Genomic DNA, 13160 nt, shown 5'->3' on the forward strand with positions numbered 1-13160 from the left:
TATTTAATGAGGACTTGAAAGTAAATTTTTTCCCCTGTTATGCGATTAAGAATGACTATGTTTTTATTCCTCACTACATCTCAGAGTTCCAAGAAACAGAATTTTATTTGTCTCTTGCTTTATTCCAACTTTTGTTTTCTCAGTTTGTACATGAATGTGTGTGTGTGTGTGTGTGTGTGTGTGTGTGTGTGTGGTGTTAATGTCTGGAGATTATGGTGGCTCTGTCCTCTTTCCCTTAAAATCTATTGTGTTAAAATAGGAGGCAGAAGAAGGATTTACTTTTTTTTTTTTTCCCTTATAGTTTACTTCTATTTTATGCGGGCAAACTGCCCATCCAGATGGTAGAATTTCACCTGTAAGCAATCTGAAACGATCGGTTAATTCTGACATTTTATAGAGCCCTTTTCTTTTCTTCTCACATAGTGCAACTAAGTGCAGAGTAACTATTCAAGATAATGTTTCCTTCTCCACCCCCCCCCCCACCAGCTTTTAAAGCCCTTCCTGCTGTGATTGGTTCTTTTTTCCCTAAAATCTGTATTTTGGGCTCAATTAAAAATCTGTGGCTTTAGGCACTTTGCTGCTGTTGTCAAAACCACATCTGATGAAATCTTTGACCACTTCTAATATGTGTAAATGAGGAAATGATGGCAGAATTGAAGGAACGAGTGTAGATTAGCAGGTTCGTGGCTGAGAAAGCAGATCATTGTAATTTTATAAGCTCAACATTCCACTGGCTTTGGTAAACTCACTGTTAACTTTTCTCCTCCCACCAAATTCACAAAGTACACCAACTCACACCTTCCGAAGGGACGCCTAGCGTGGTGCTAGCTACCAGAATCCTGAAATTGGGTTTTGATTTCTGTGTAGCCAGCCTCTGGTGGCTTATGTTACTGAATAAACTGGAGACTTGGTGTGAAATGATTTGTTAACCTGTTCTTGGAGAATCCCATTATTTCCCAAACCCGGTTTTGGGGATGTTTTGGAAGCAGAGTATAAAAGGGAAAGGGAGTCTTAGAGTTTGTTTTTACTCATAATAATTGTATTGATCCTGTATTTACAAGTTATTTTGGAATGCTATCCTCTCGCTTTTATTTCTAGAAATCCTTCATTTGCATGAGTGATTTCTTGAGTTATTTATGTAGTAAGGATGGCTCTAGGGACCTCTTCTCCCCTGGCTTATTCCTGTGGGAGAACATTTTTGAAAGTACTCCTATTATACCTGTTAAGATTTGAGACCCTGGCTGTACTATTATTTGTCGCTTTGTTTTGTTTTGTTTTGTTTTTGTTTTCTGTTTCTCACATGTTAATTCCTGTGGGCATTTTCTTTTAAAAGTGATGAGATTTTCACTGTCCAGCAGCAAGTCACATTTACTGGAGTTATTGAACTCTGAAATAGGAAACCTGTGGGCGATCATTTTTACCCTCCCCAGAAACTGTTGCTTCAGTCAAGGGGAGTTACAGCCCCATGACTGGGCATTTTAAAGTAGTTTCACTAAAACATCCCAAGGTCTCGTTTCAGGTATTGCAACAAAATCAACATTTGTTTGTGGCCAGGGAAGCCAGGGTTCCTGGCAGTGTTCTTCTCCAGTTGTTTCTCCTATTTCCCTTGCAAACTTTCCCATTGGTTGGGGTCTGTGGAGAGATTTCAGTGGCTGGCTGGCTGGGGGAAATGTTTGGGAGAACATTTGCGTATCAAAGCAGCCTAAATATTTGCAAAAATGTTTGCTTGAGGAAAAAAAAAAAAGAATCCTTTTAGGATTAGGAAGTAACTTGCTAAAACATTTTTAAAAGCATTTGTCATTTACCCAAGTATATTATTCATGAAGGAAGGCCTAACCTGAATTTCAGGGGTCATCCCAGAATTTGTATTTTTAAACAGCAGATGAGATAATAAATGTTTTGGCATTATGATTAAGGTCTGTACCTATATGTGGCATAGAAATGCAAAACAAAACAAAACAAAAACAAAAATAAAAACAAAACAAAAAAAACTCCAAAACAAGAAAAAAGAAAGAGACACAAATACATTTAAAAATTAATTGGTTTTTATTTAGAAACCCATAACACAAAAGGTGCAGAGAAAGGCCTTATGAAATGGTAGGATTGAATGGCTATTGAACAGCTAGCTCTAACCTCATTTTTACCCCCTATTGTGTATTTTTCCCCTATAAAACACAAACTGAATTGCTATGATATGACGTTCGGTTCTGTTGGAGTTTGCAGACTTTCTCTCAATAGTCATGATTTGAATGGCAGATCTTTTCTCCTTTTTTTTTTTTTTCTGGGTAAAGAGTTTCCTGTGGGCATTTTTCTGTTCAAATTATTAGAGTTTTAACTTCATTTCACTTTTGGTTTGGAAACAGTACATGTAACAACTCAGTCCAGGCCAATTTTTTCAGTTTGTTAACAATGTAGGAGTTGAGCGTTGACAATTACTGTACTTAAAAGCCCCTCAGATCAGGTGTTATTTTACCATCTGGACATTTTAATTAGTAATAAAAATGTGGATCTGGATACACAGAAAGAGGATCTACAGTACACAGTGGCCCAGTGTACCCTGTTGGTGCTAAAGTGTGCATGGTTCCATCTTACGAGCGTGTGTCTGTGTGTGAGTGTATCCCTGTGAAATTGCATGTTGAGTGTGTGAGCTGTCCTCCTAGAAAACCCAGGCATAGGATCCTGGTGCTTTTTTTAAACTGGGCATTTTTGTAATAACAGGCTATTTGGCTACTTTCTTCAATATGAAATAAAAATGTATAATATATACTTGCATTCCTAAGTAACACTTGCTTAGATCTTTTTAATACGCCTACTTCATGAAGTATATGGTGTGGCATGGCGATAAAATGCTGGCATCAGAAATAGGCTTGGGCAGATGTGGCTCCATTACAGAGCTGTGTGCTCTAAGGCAGATACATAACCTCTCTGAATCTCCTTTTTTCCTTATCTGTTGAATGAAAGTATTAATGATAATAGTTATGAAACTTACCTAACAGGATTATGATGAAGCTTATGTCAAATCACTTGATAAAAACGAAGAGCTATAACAATTGATTTTTAATGCAAACCACCAATTCATAACCCACATGTCATCTTCATAACTCCGTGAACTGTCCCATGTTAAAAAATAAGAGAGATGCAAATATGAGATTATATTAGATTATTCACAAGTATTAACTGTGGGACCACCAGAAAATGTGTTACTGATTTGACATGTGAAGAAAAATAACCCATTTTTGTAAAGTATCTGGATATGCTCTTTGAAATAATGTTATTCTTAATTAAGGTAGAGGCGGGTACGTTGGAAGGAAATAGTGACCCTCTGGAGAAATGGAGAGTGAAAATAGTTTAGGGAAATAAGTCTTAGTGTCTTCTCTTTCGGAAAGATGCTTACATATTCCTCTCAATCGTCATGAATTTCATGTTTGCAAACCAGTGTGAATACTTGAACAATAATCGCTTTTGTTGAGAAGAACCTACCCCTTATAATTTGCATATGTGTATGCTTACATACGTGTATCTATATCAGATTATATGAAAATTTCCTTAAGAATGTGTCTTGCCCAGGAACTGAGGGTGTAAGCTTACTGTTAGACACTAGACCAGCTGCATTTGGACACTTCTCTAGAAAGCATTTTCAGTTTTTAGTGTGTGTCCAGTTCTCTTCTTGAGAATTCTGCAGGAGAAATAAAAACATTTGTTTTCTTTATTTAGAAGAATGACATAATGAACGGTGATATCCGTGGTGGGATGATACTGTTTTGGTCATTTCATTTCCTCTCCTGTCATGGAATACACGCACACCTTGATCACAGCCCAGGTATTTATTTACGTGATGCCGTTTCCAACAACCAGTATTTATTGCCACGGACCACCTGGTTTTAAGGAGTGTCTTAAAGAGCTTATCAGACTTGGGTCTGAGACATGGTATTAGCAGGCGTATGCAGAGGTCCTTTCTGGTGGCCTGCTAAGGGCTAAATGCAACTGAGGAAGTCTTCCATGAATTTGTTAATTTCATAAATATTAAGCAAACTGTGGAAGAAATAGGGACATGCCAGTTATGACTATGGCTTTTAAGATTTTTTTAGACTTAAGAATGGAAACCGAATTACTTTAATGTTCTATCAGTTTCACTCAAATGTCCCAATCTAATGACCAATTTCATTTACATATTCCTGTCTGGTGAACAGAGAGAGTCTTCTCATTATTTGTCTTCAAATTTTTAAAACGAGGCCACAGGTCCTCCCCTTTGAAACTCCATTTGATAAAAAGGGCCATGTGTATCTTAGCCTTTAGATTTCAGTACCCACAGTCACGAGACGGAAAAGAAATTGTGGAACAACTTTAGAAATTATCTCATAAAAGGGATTCCTTTGAAAATCGAGGGGGAACAGCATTTGAAATTTAATAATAATAATAAAAAAAAAAGTAATTCAAAGTAAAGTCTGTAGCCAAACTCCTTAATTGTGATGCATTTGCCGAGTTCCCCTCTCCCATCGTCGGGCCTGCTCTGGTGCCATATGGCCTACCATGGAACATTTAACTTGTCAGATATAATGGATTGTCCTGGAAGCAGATTTTTGCTTTGAGCACTCGGCTCCTTTCTTGCATCTCGCTCTCAGCTCCAGGCTGCAGGATGAAGGATTGTGGTGGAAATGCAAAGAGGAGACACACAGTTGATTCCCCTTAAGAGAGTGACCTCTATGTCACAAAATTTTACCCACGTAAAGAGGCATTATCCCCGTCACTGGCCTTAGCAGGCTGCATGTCAGAATCGTTTAAATTTGCCTGGACTTAACAGATTGTGCAAACATTTCAGAATTGAGTGCTTAGGAATAATAAAACGTCGTCATTTTAACTTATGCAGAAATGGTGTAGCCACATCAGCCGAAGGATAAGTATTATTTATCGTGACCTACATGTAACCTAAACCACCTGGTTTGTAGATGCTGTAAATTAAGTTCAACTCTCAAATCTACCGAGAATGCGTAAGGAAAAAAAAAATCACCTTATGGAGATGTTACATGGCTTCATTGTTTCTGTTTGGTGAGGAGATGTGAGGTTGAAATGATCATTTAGGTGGATGGACAAGTGACTGTTAATTATCCTACCAAGCTTTCCATCTTGAAACTTAAATGCACACCTTCCGTTTATTCCAATCTATTCGAAATTAGACACTGAACATTCTATGGATTATTTAATTTGTATATGTAAATGGAAAAAATATAGTATTTGATGTCAATTTTAATTTGGTGCTTTTATGAGGTAGTTCCTTTTTTTTCAAGTCGTGATACTATTTCTGAAATCACAAGCTTAGAAAGCTTTAGGAGGAGTTTGTGGCTTTTGCATTTATAGGAAAACTTCCTTAAAAGGATAAACAGTGCCCTTTCTATACGTCCATGTTCATACGTAGCTGCTAGGTGTTTTTCTGATACGATCTACTGTAATCCCAAATATTATATATTTTTTAAAGATCTTATTTATTTGAGAGTGAGAAAGCAAACGAGAAAGCACAAGCAGGGGGAGTGGCAAGGGGAGAGAAAGAAGCAGGCTCCCCTGTGAGCAGGGAGCCTGATGTGGGGCTCTATCCCAGGACCCCGGGATCATGACCTGAGCCAAAGGCAGATGCTTAACCGACTGAGCTACCCAGGTGCCCCTGTAACCCCAACTGCTATAATACAGAAACCCAAATAATCAAGCGCAAGCAAGTGGAAAAATAAGTAACTCATGTATCTCATTTAACCATAAAGTGATACATATTTGATTGCTCCAGAGTTACAAAAATTCATTAGATTTATATATGACACATGGAAATATATTAAACGAGACTCTATTTACAAAAGTTAATTTAATATACTCACCAAAACAAGTGTTTGTGTTTTAGAAATTTAATATATGTTATGCCACAAATTCGTGTATTATAGATAATTCTTAATAATAGAACTATAAAAAACTGCAGTGACCTTGAAAACTGTTGAAACCACACTTCCATACAAAGAATTATATATATATTTTTTAATGGACAACTTCCCATGAAGCAGCTAAGAAATCTGTTAAAGTCAGTATTTAATAATAAAGTGTAATTGTATATTTCACACTGATCCTAAAGTGAGCATGCTTGTTTCGTTAATACCACCGATAGGATGATTTCCCGCCGCTCCCCCTCACCCCCCAATTCAAATTTTGGTCAGACTTTGTCTGAAGTGAGTTTGGGTGGTGCCTGGCCACAGCCAGCTCTTGTTGGGGCATGTGCGCCCTCTGCTGGCTGCTCAGATTGGAACCAGCCCTTGCGAGGGCTTCTTCATTTGTTTTACTTTTCACCGTTGGGTTTTTTGGGTGTGTTTTGTCTTTGCATTTTTATAAAAATAATAATAAATATTTGTAGTTATTATAAAGTTGTAGGCTAATACTGGGAATGACAGCTAATTTGTTTATGTTTGAAAATAATTTTGGTGGGGGGAGTTGTTTGTTTGATTTTGCTAAGTAGACTCCTGATAGGTCAAACAACACGTCGAGTACATACCAGTCTTGAATTTTTTTTTTTTTTAAAGATTTTATTTATTTGTCAGAAAGAGAGGGATAGAGAGCGAGCACAGGTAGACAGAATGGCAGGCAGAGGCAGAGGGAGAAGCAGGCTCCCTGCCGAGCAAGGAGCGCGATGTGGGACTCGATCCCAGGACGCTGGGATCATGACCTGAGCCGAAGGCAGCTGCTTAACCCACTGAGCCCCCCAGGCGTCCCCCAGTCTTGAATTTTTCAGTGGTTGATTTCATATTACCATTGATTGTGTTTTCGTTGCTTTCATAGTTCCCCCTGGTCTGATTACACTTAAGAAGAACTTTTATTGGGACTAAATTAGGAATGGACTTCAAAAAGATAAATTATTGGGACTTTGCCATATGACTCTTTGTAGGTAATAGATGTGGCAGATAATCTCTAGGAGAAAACTCCCTGATCGTGTCAAGAGTTTTCATTTGTCTTGTGAAGGATAATGACTGTCCATCGCAATATTTTACCAAGGTGTTCTTGGCTTCTCTGCAGACCAAATGAAGCTGTGCCACCCCCCCCCCACCCCCCCGCGGGCAGACATTGAGAATGGTAGTTTGAGTGGAACCTCTTTTTGTTTGGTTTTGCCTCTTTTGGTTATTGTTTGTAGAGTGTGAGATGTTAAAGGAGCAAATCGCCAATGGTCTCTTTGTCCCCAGGTCCCCAGGTCACAGGACAAGGGCAGTCACAGAGGGGACATTCTGGCCTCTCCACCATTGCTTGGATGGAGGGTACCCTAGGGTTCTGACAGTGAAGACCAGGGCTCTGGGTGATGGACGGGTCTTTAAAATAGCAACAGTTCTTTTATTAACAAGGTTTCCTCAAATTCTTCATAATAACTATATGTGTTAGTGATTTCTACACAGCTTGAAATGAATGACTCGACTGAGTCAATCTGCTAGTTGTTACCTAAGCACAGTTTAGATTTTTGCAGTTCTTTTGTCTTACCTTATAAATTTCTTTGATTTGTAAGCAAATGACTTCTACATATCCCCAGCCAGCTCCCTAAACTATTGAATGATTGAAGAGTTTAGAGTTAGGGAAGGAAGGAAATGTCATCTAAGTTTTTCCCAGCTTCCCATCTTTCCAATTTTAGGTACCTTAAAATTTAGGTACCTTGCCAATTTAAGTTACCTTAAAATTTGTTTGGAATAAATGATACAAGTGTCTCTGATTTATTGAACAATGTCTAATAACTCTGAAATGCCTTCTAACCAGTCTCAAGTTGCCCCTAAGTTATAATAGCGTCTTGCACGGAATCTCAAACACACACTCTCCTGTTGCCACCTGTTACCCGATGAGGTTCATTCAGCAGTCTCCTCCTCTGTGCTTTTCGGTACACCCCTTCGCCCCTTACCGATGCACATTGTTGGGTTTGCTCCCTTGCATTTCAGCCATCTAAATCCTTACCTCTTGGGAACAATGTCCGCTGTTGATGTACCAGCCTCCAACACGGGGTACACAGAGGCCCCAACAAGTATTTATTTCCATAGTTCATGTTTTTTGGACCTCTTTTACAACTGTCCAGATGATCATGTTTGCAAGTTTCTGGACTGAAAATTGCTCTCTGCTCCTTATAATGTACATTATTTTCTTGCCTATTTGGTTGGATGAGGTCAGTATTTTGACTACTCCCTTGACCTTCCTCCCTTCTTCTTTTTGACCATCCTTCCCATGGCCTCGCCCTTCCTTCCTGTGCCCCCTGCCTTCCTCTCTTGATGAGTCATGCTTATGTACTCAGTCTTTGGGAGGCTTTCCTTAAACACCATGGTGCGGGCCTCAGCAGCTTGTGTAATTATTTTATCTGTGAACCATCATCTTCCTTTAGCGGAGATTCTTGTCACAAGGCAGTTGGACTCTGAGGAGTTTAGTCCTGTTTGCTTTCCTCTTTGGTTGTTGTGGACCTGATCTCTTAAAGTTGATCAGGATCAAACATGATCAGCATTCCCATTCTTTGTCTGCTCTATGGATGCTCTGAAATGTATTTTGTATTTTAGGCTATTTCCCCCCAGCTTCTCGGTCATGGATGTTTAGGGAATAGAGACATATTGTAATTCAGTTCTAAGGCCGGAGAATCTGTTGTCTTACGTATATAAATGAATGATACTAGCATTATCTTCTGTCTGGGGTTTAAAATGAGGGCATCTGGCTGGCTCAGTCAGAAGAGTGTGCAACTTTTGATCTCAGGGCTGAGAGTTCAAGCCCCACTTTGGGTGTAGGGATTACTTAAATAAAAAGAACTTAAAAATTTTAAATCTTTCTTATGTGTATGTGTATATATGTAAGTATAATTGTTGTATATATTATACATATGTCTAAACTATATTTAAAGTCTTCATGAGATCCCCATCCGTCTTACTTTGGTTCAGTCTTGAGTATCATATCAAATGTCCTTGTGGTTTCTTTGAGAGATGATACTTATTATATTTTTGTTAGTTTTTTTTTTTTTAAGATTTTATTTATTTATTTGACAGAGAGAAAGAGATCACAAGTAGGCAGAGAGGCAGGCAGAGAGAGAGAGAGGGAAGCAAGCTCCCTGCTGAGCTGAGAGCCCGATTCGGGGCTCGATCTCAGGACCCTGAGATCATTACCTGAGCTGAAGGCAGAGGCTTAGCCCACTGAGCCACCCAGGCACCCCTATTTTTGCTAGTTATAAACTTGACTTGAAAACTCAGGCCATTACCTATATGCCATGATGCTGAAATATGTGATTTTCCTTTATAGACACAATAACAAACATAATACTAAACCTTTTCCTCTGTTTTCTGTGTCACTGTGGCTTACTCAGAGTCTGGTCAGTATTATTTTTTATGTTTAATATTAGTAAGACTCCGTTAGAACATCAGCTTAATGGACAGCAAATAATTTATTGCCAAAAGTGATTTGAATGGTGAAATGTAGCTCTAGATTTTCTTAAATTTTGCTGGTAAACTTTAAAAAAAAAAAAATAGCCAGGCTGTAGAGTCTTTTTTTTTTTTTTTTTTTTTTAAAGATTTTCTTTATTTATTTGACCCAGAGATAGATAGCGAGAGAAGGAAAACAAGCCTCAGGAGAGGGTGAGGTTTTCTGCTGAGCAGGGAGCCCAATGCAGGGCTAGATCCCAGGACCCTGGGATCATGACCTGAGCCGAAGGCAGACGCTTAATGACTGAGCCACCCAGGCGCCTCAGCAGAGTTTTTATTCATATGATCTTTCTACAGCCTCTGACCAGAAATGTCACGGGTCCCCTCCAGAGGGATCAAAGGACCACCTTCTCTCCCTGTGTGTGGACTGCCTTCAGTAGGGCATGGAAGGGTAGATAAATGGGTGAAAGGGCCCTTTTAACAAACTATGTTCACTAGAGGTTGACCTTGGGATGTAAAGGTGATTTCTGGCTTGGGATAGAATGAGGAAAAGGATGCTTTCAGAGCAGTGGCCAGTGGATCTGATAGAAGAGGAGTGACCTTTCACCCCTGGGACTCTCATATCTTGGAATCCTGTCATTTAAGAGAGGGTGAAAATACTTGGTAATGGGAGACTAATTTCTTTGAAACAACCAGTCTTCATTAGTGGAGATGAACAAATTTAAAGGCCAAGTATGCTGCCAGAAAAAGGTTTCTGAACTACAACTGTCAGAAAGGGCCTCGGAAATCAATAATTTTTTGTTTTTAAAAATCCAGTTAAATGGACTGGATTGGGTAGTAACCTATTTTTTTTGTTGTTGCTATCCACCAGGCCACCAGGCTTATTGGCGTTCCATCTGATGTAACCTTAGAGGCTGCCACTAAAATTGGTTACTGTTACCCCTGGCTTGTTGGACTAACCAGTAGAATTTTATTTAAAAAAAAAAAAAAAATTAGGGGCACCTGGGTTGCTTAGTCAGTTAAGTGTCTGCCTTCGCCTCAGGTTATGATCCCAGAGTCCTGGGATCAAGCCCCACATCAGGCTTCCTGCTCAGCGGGGAGCCTGCTTCTCCCTTTACTGCTCCCCTTGCTTGTGGGCACTCGCTCTCTCTATCAAATAAATAAAATCTTTTAAATAAAATAAAAATAGAATAGAAGAGACTAGAATTAGAAGACCAGATCCTACTCTACTGAATGCAAATGCCATGGAGTAAAGAAACCCAGATTCTTTTGTAAGAAAGAACCCTTACCCTAATGATTCTTATGACCAGCAAGGTTTCTTAGCCATAGAACAGAATTTGGGGGGATTGCTTTTCTCCACGCCCATCCTGTGTCTTCCTTTCCTCCTATGACTAGTGAAAATATTTCTCTCTGCTTGCTTTGATGCCTTTAGCGTATACTGCAAGATTGACCTTTCTTTATTTTTGTATAAAAACGATTATGTTTCTTCAAATAACAAAAGTAAGCTTTCAAATATTTATGTTGTTTCCTCAGAGGGCACCCAAGTCCGTAATTGCTGTGGTCCTCTCAGAGCCAGTCTCACACACAAACTGTGATAACAATGTAAAACAGGGTCGGCAGAACTATTAAGATCTTATTCACATAAAGCCAGTGGTAAGTTACTCATTAGAAGTAAGTTGAGTGATTTCGGGGTTGCCCTTCGTTCTTCAGGTCTCCAGGGGACCCTTGTACAAATTGCTGATTCAGAAAATCATTACTCTGGTGGCTGAAGTGGCACTTTAGTGGCCTTAAAGAGTTATTTGACACACCTCCCCAAACAGCTAACTTATCCCCGTGATTATGTTGATTAATTGCACACTCTGTGGAATTAGCGTTATTTTCAATGAAAGATTTTCCTGCATGTGGAAAATAAAGCATAAAACTCGTGTGCTTTAATTTGATAATGTGTGCACTTCTCCTGAGCATGACACCGAGTGAGGGGACTGTTTTGGCTGTTGTCTGGGGCATGTCCCATAATCTAAGGCCGTACTTTTTTATTGTGCGTTTGGAAAGTGCTTTCTGGTATACCAGAGACAGTCACTCAAAATGCTTATCATCTCTAGCCTTTTTATCCAGTCCTTTTTGCCTTACAATCAGAATTAAAAGGATGTGAAGGGAGGGGTTGTGGCGCACAATGAGAAGAAGACAGGTGGAATAATCTTTGTTAATAGAGGAGATGTGGACATTACATCTAGAACACTCCAAAAAGAAGTGGCATGTTGTCTAAAGGAGCTTTTGTGCCGGAGTTGGAAGCTGATGTTCTAGCTTCATCTCTTGATACCTGTATAACCTCTTCTACTTATGGAAGTTGGTTGTCCTTTCTTCATTTTAGTGACTTCATCTATTAAAAAATAGAGCTTAAAGTGCCCACCGAAGGAGTTCTTAGGGTGTGTTGTCTTAAATATGTAAGTTAAATTCCTTCGCATACCATACCGTGCTTTGCAGATGTAAGTGCTTTAAGGAAAATTCAGTATAGATTCTGCACCATAGACAGGCCCCCAAAGGGGAGAGCTTTGGTGGTGCCTCAAGACAGTCATCATATCTGGAATCTTAGTCCACCCACTGTTTTGAAGGCAGCGCAGTGTCTAGACGAGACGAGGTGAATCAGTGACGAAGTGCAGCCAAGACTCCTAATTTTCCAGGATCAGAGCTATAGATCATTACTGAGCATTCTATTTTTATGGCTTAAGCACATCAGTGAAAAAGAAGACCGATGCTAGTCTTTTCTGGGGAGATGGCTAGCTCCCTACTTCCCATTATCCTTTGCTACAAATTATGCGCCTACTCACATCCCCCCCCACCCCTTGTCTTTCTGGTCTCAATTTAGGAAGAGGGGAAGGAAGAAATTTTTTCTAGGCTGTGGAAAGACTAGTTTATCTGCTGGAATTGAGTTGTAATTCTTCTTTTAGCATAACATTTATTAAGTTTGGATTTTTGAATGCCGATGGATTGAAGATCGAGTTGTCCTGCTACAAAAAGATTCTGTAGGAGAGAACCAGTGCTCTTTAAATTGTGGGGATCGGAAGAAGATCAGCTTCTGACTTCTTGCAAATGCAGTCTCGGCCTCTCACCACCGAACAGGGATCTGGGGCAAAGTGGACCAGCTAGTCCGAATAACAAAGGTGTATCTGCACGGAAACATCACCAATAGTGAACAAGGATTTTAGATCAACTTAGTTAAAATAAAATACAATTTTTAGGTTTACATTATTTATTTCATAGTAAATGACAAACATTTATTGACCTAATACATTCTTAGTGGTAAGGGTTTTTGTTTGTTTGTTTGGGTTTTTGGTCGTTGTTATTGTTTTTAAGTAATAGTAGCTCCCAAAGTTCCTCATGACTTGTATTAAGACAAAAAGATATGGGGCAGTTAGGTGTAGTCACATAAGTTTAAGAAAGATAGTGTTAAGCTAAATTAAATGTCTTCAGTGAAGGACTTGTCAGAGGCTTTAACATGTTAATATGTAATGTACATTTCTGGGGGAGGGATGTAGATGGGGTGTAACATTTCCTAGGCCCTTGAAATCGGCCTTCCTTTTGTTTTGGGGAGTCTGCTGTGGGCTTATTATTTCAGAGAGACCCTCATGAGCGATGCTGCATTGTCCTAGATTATAATGGTATTTTTTCCTTCCACTCCTCTCTGTATATCTTAAGACGAAGTCATACTCTTCACATGGGGAAAGTGTAGAGATTCAGGCTGCTGCCATGTTTGTGGATTAGTGGCTTCAA

The 13160-nt window shown here is 39.3% G+C and overlaps 1 protein-coding gene across 10 annotated transcripts in view; it reads left to right on the forward strand.

The window, feature by feature from the left end:
• TCF4 (transcription factor 4) overlaps nucleotides 1-13160 on the forward strand; it is a 351089-nt gene that overhangs the window by 159086 nt on the left and 178843 nt on the right. The window lies entirely within an intron of this gene.

Source organism: Neovison vison, chromosome 3, assembly GCF_020171115.1.
Source record: "Neovison vison isolate M4711 chromosome 3, ASM_NN_V1, whole genome shotgun sequence".
NCBI classification, from domain to species: Eukaryota; Metazoa; Chordata; class Mammalia; order Carnivora; family Mustelidae; genus Neogale; species Neogale vison.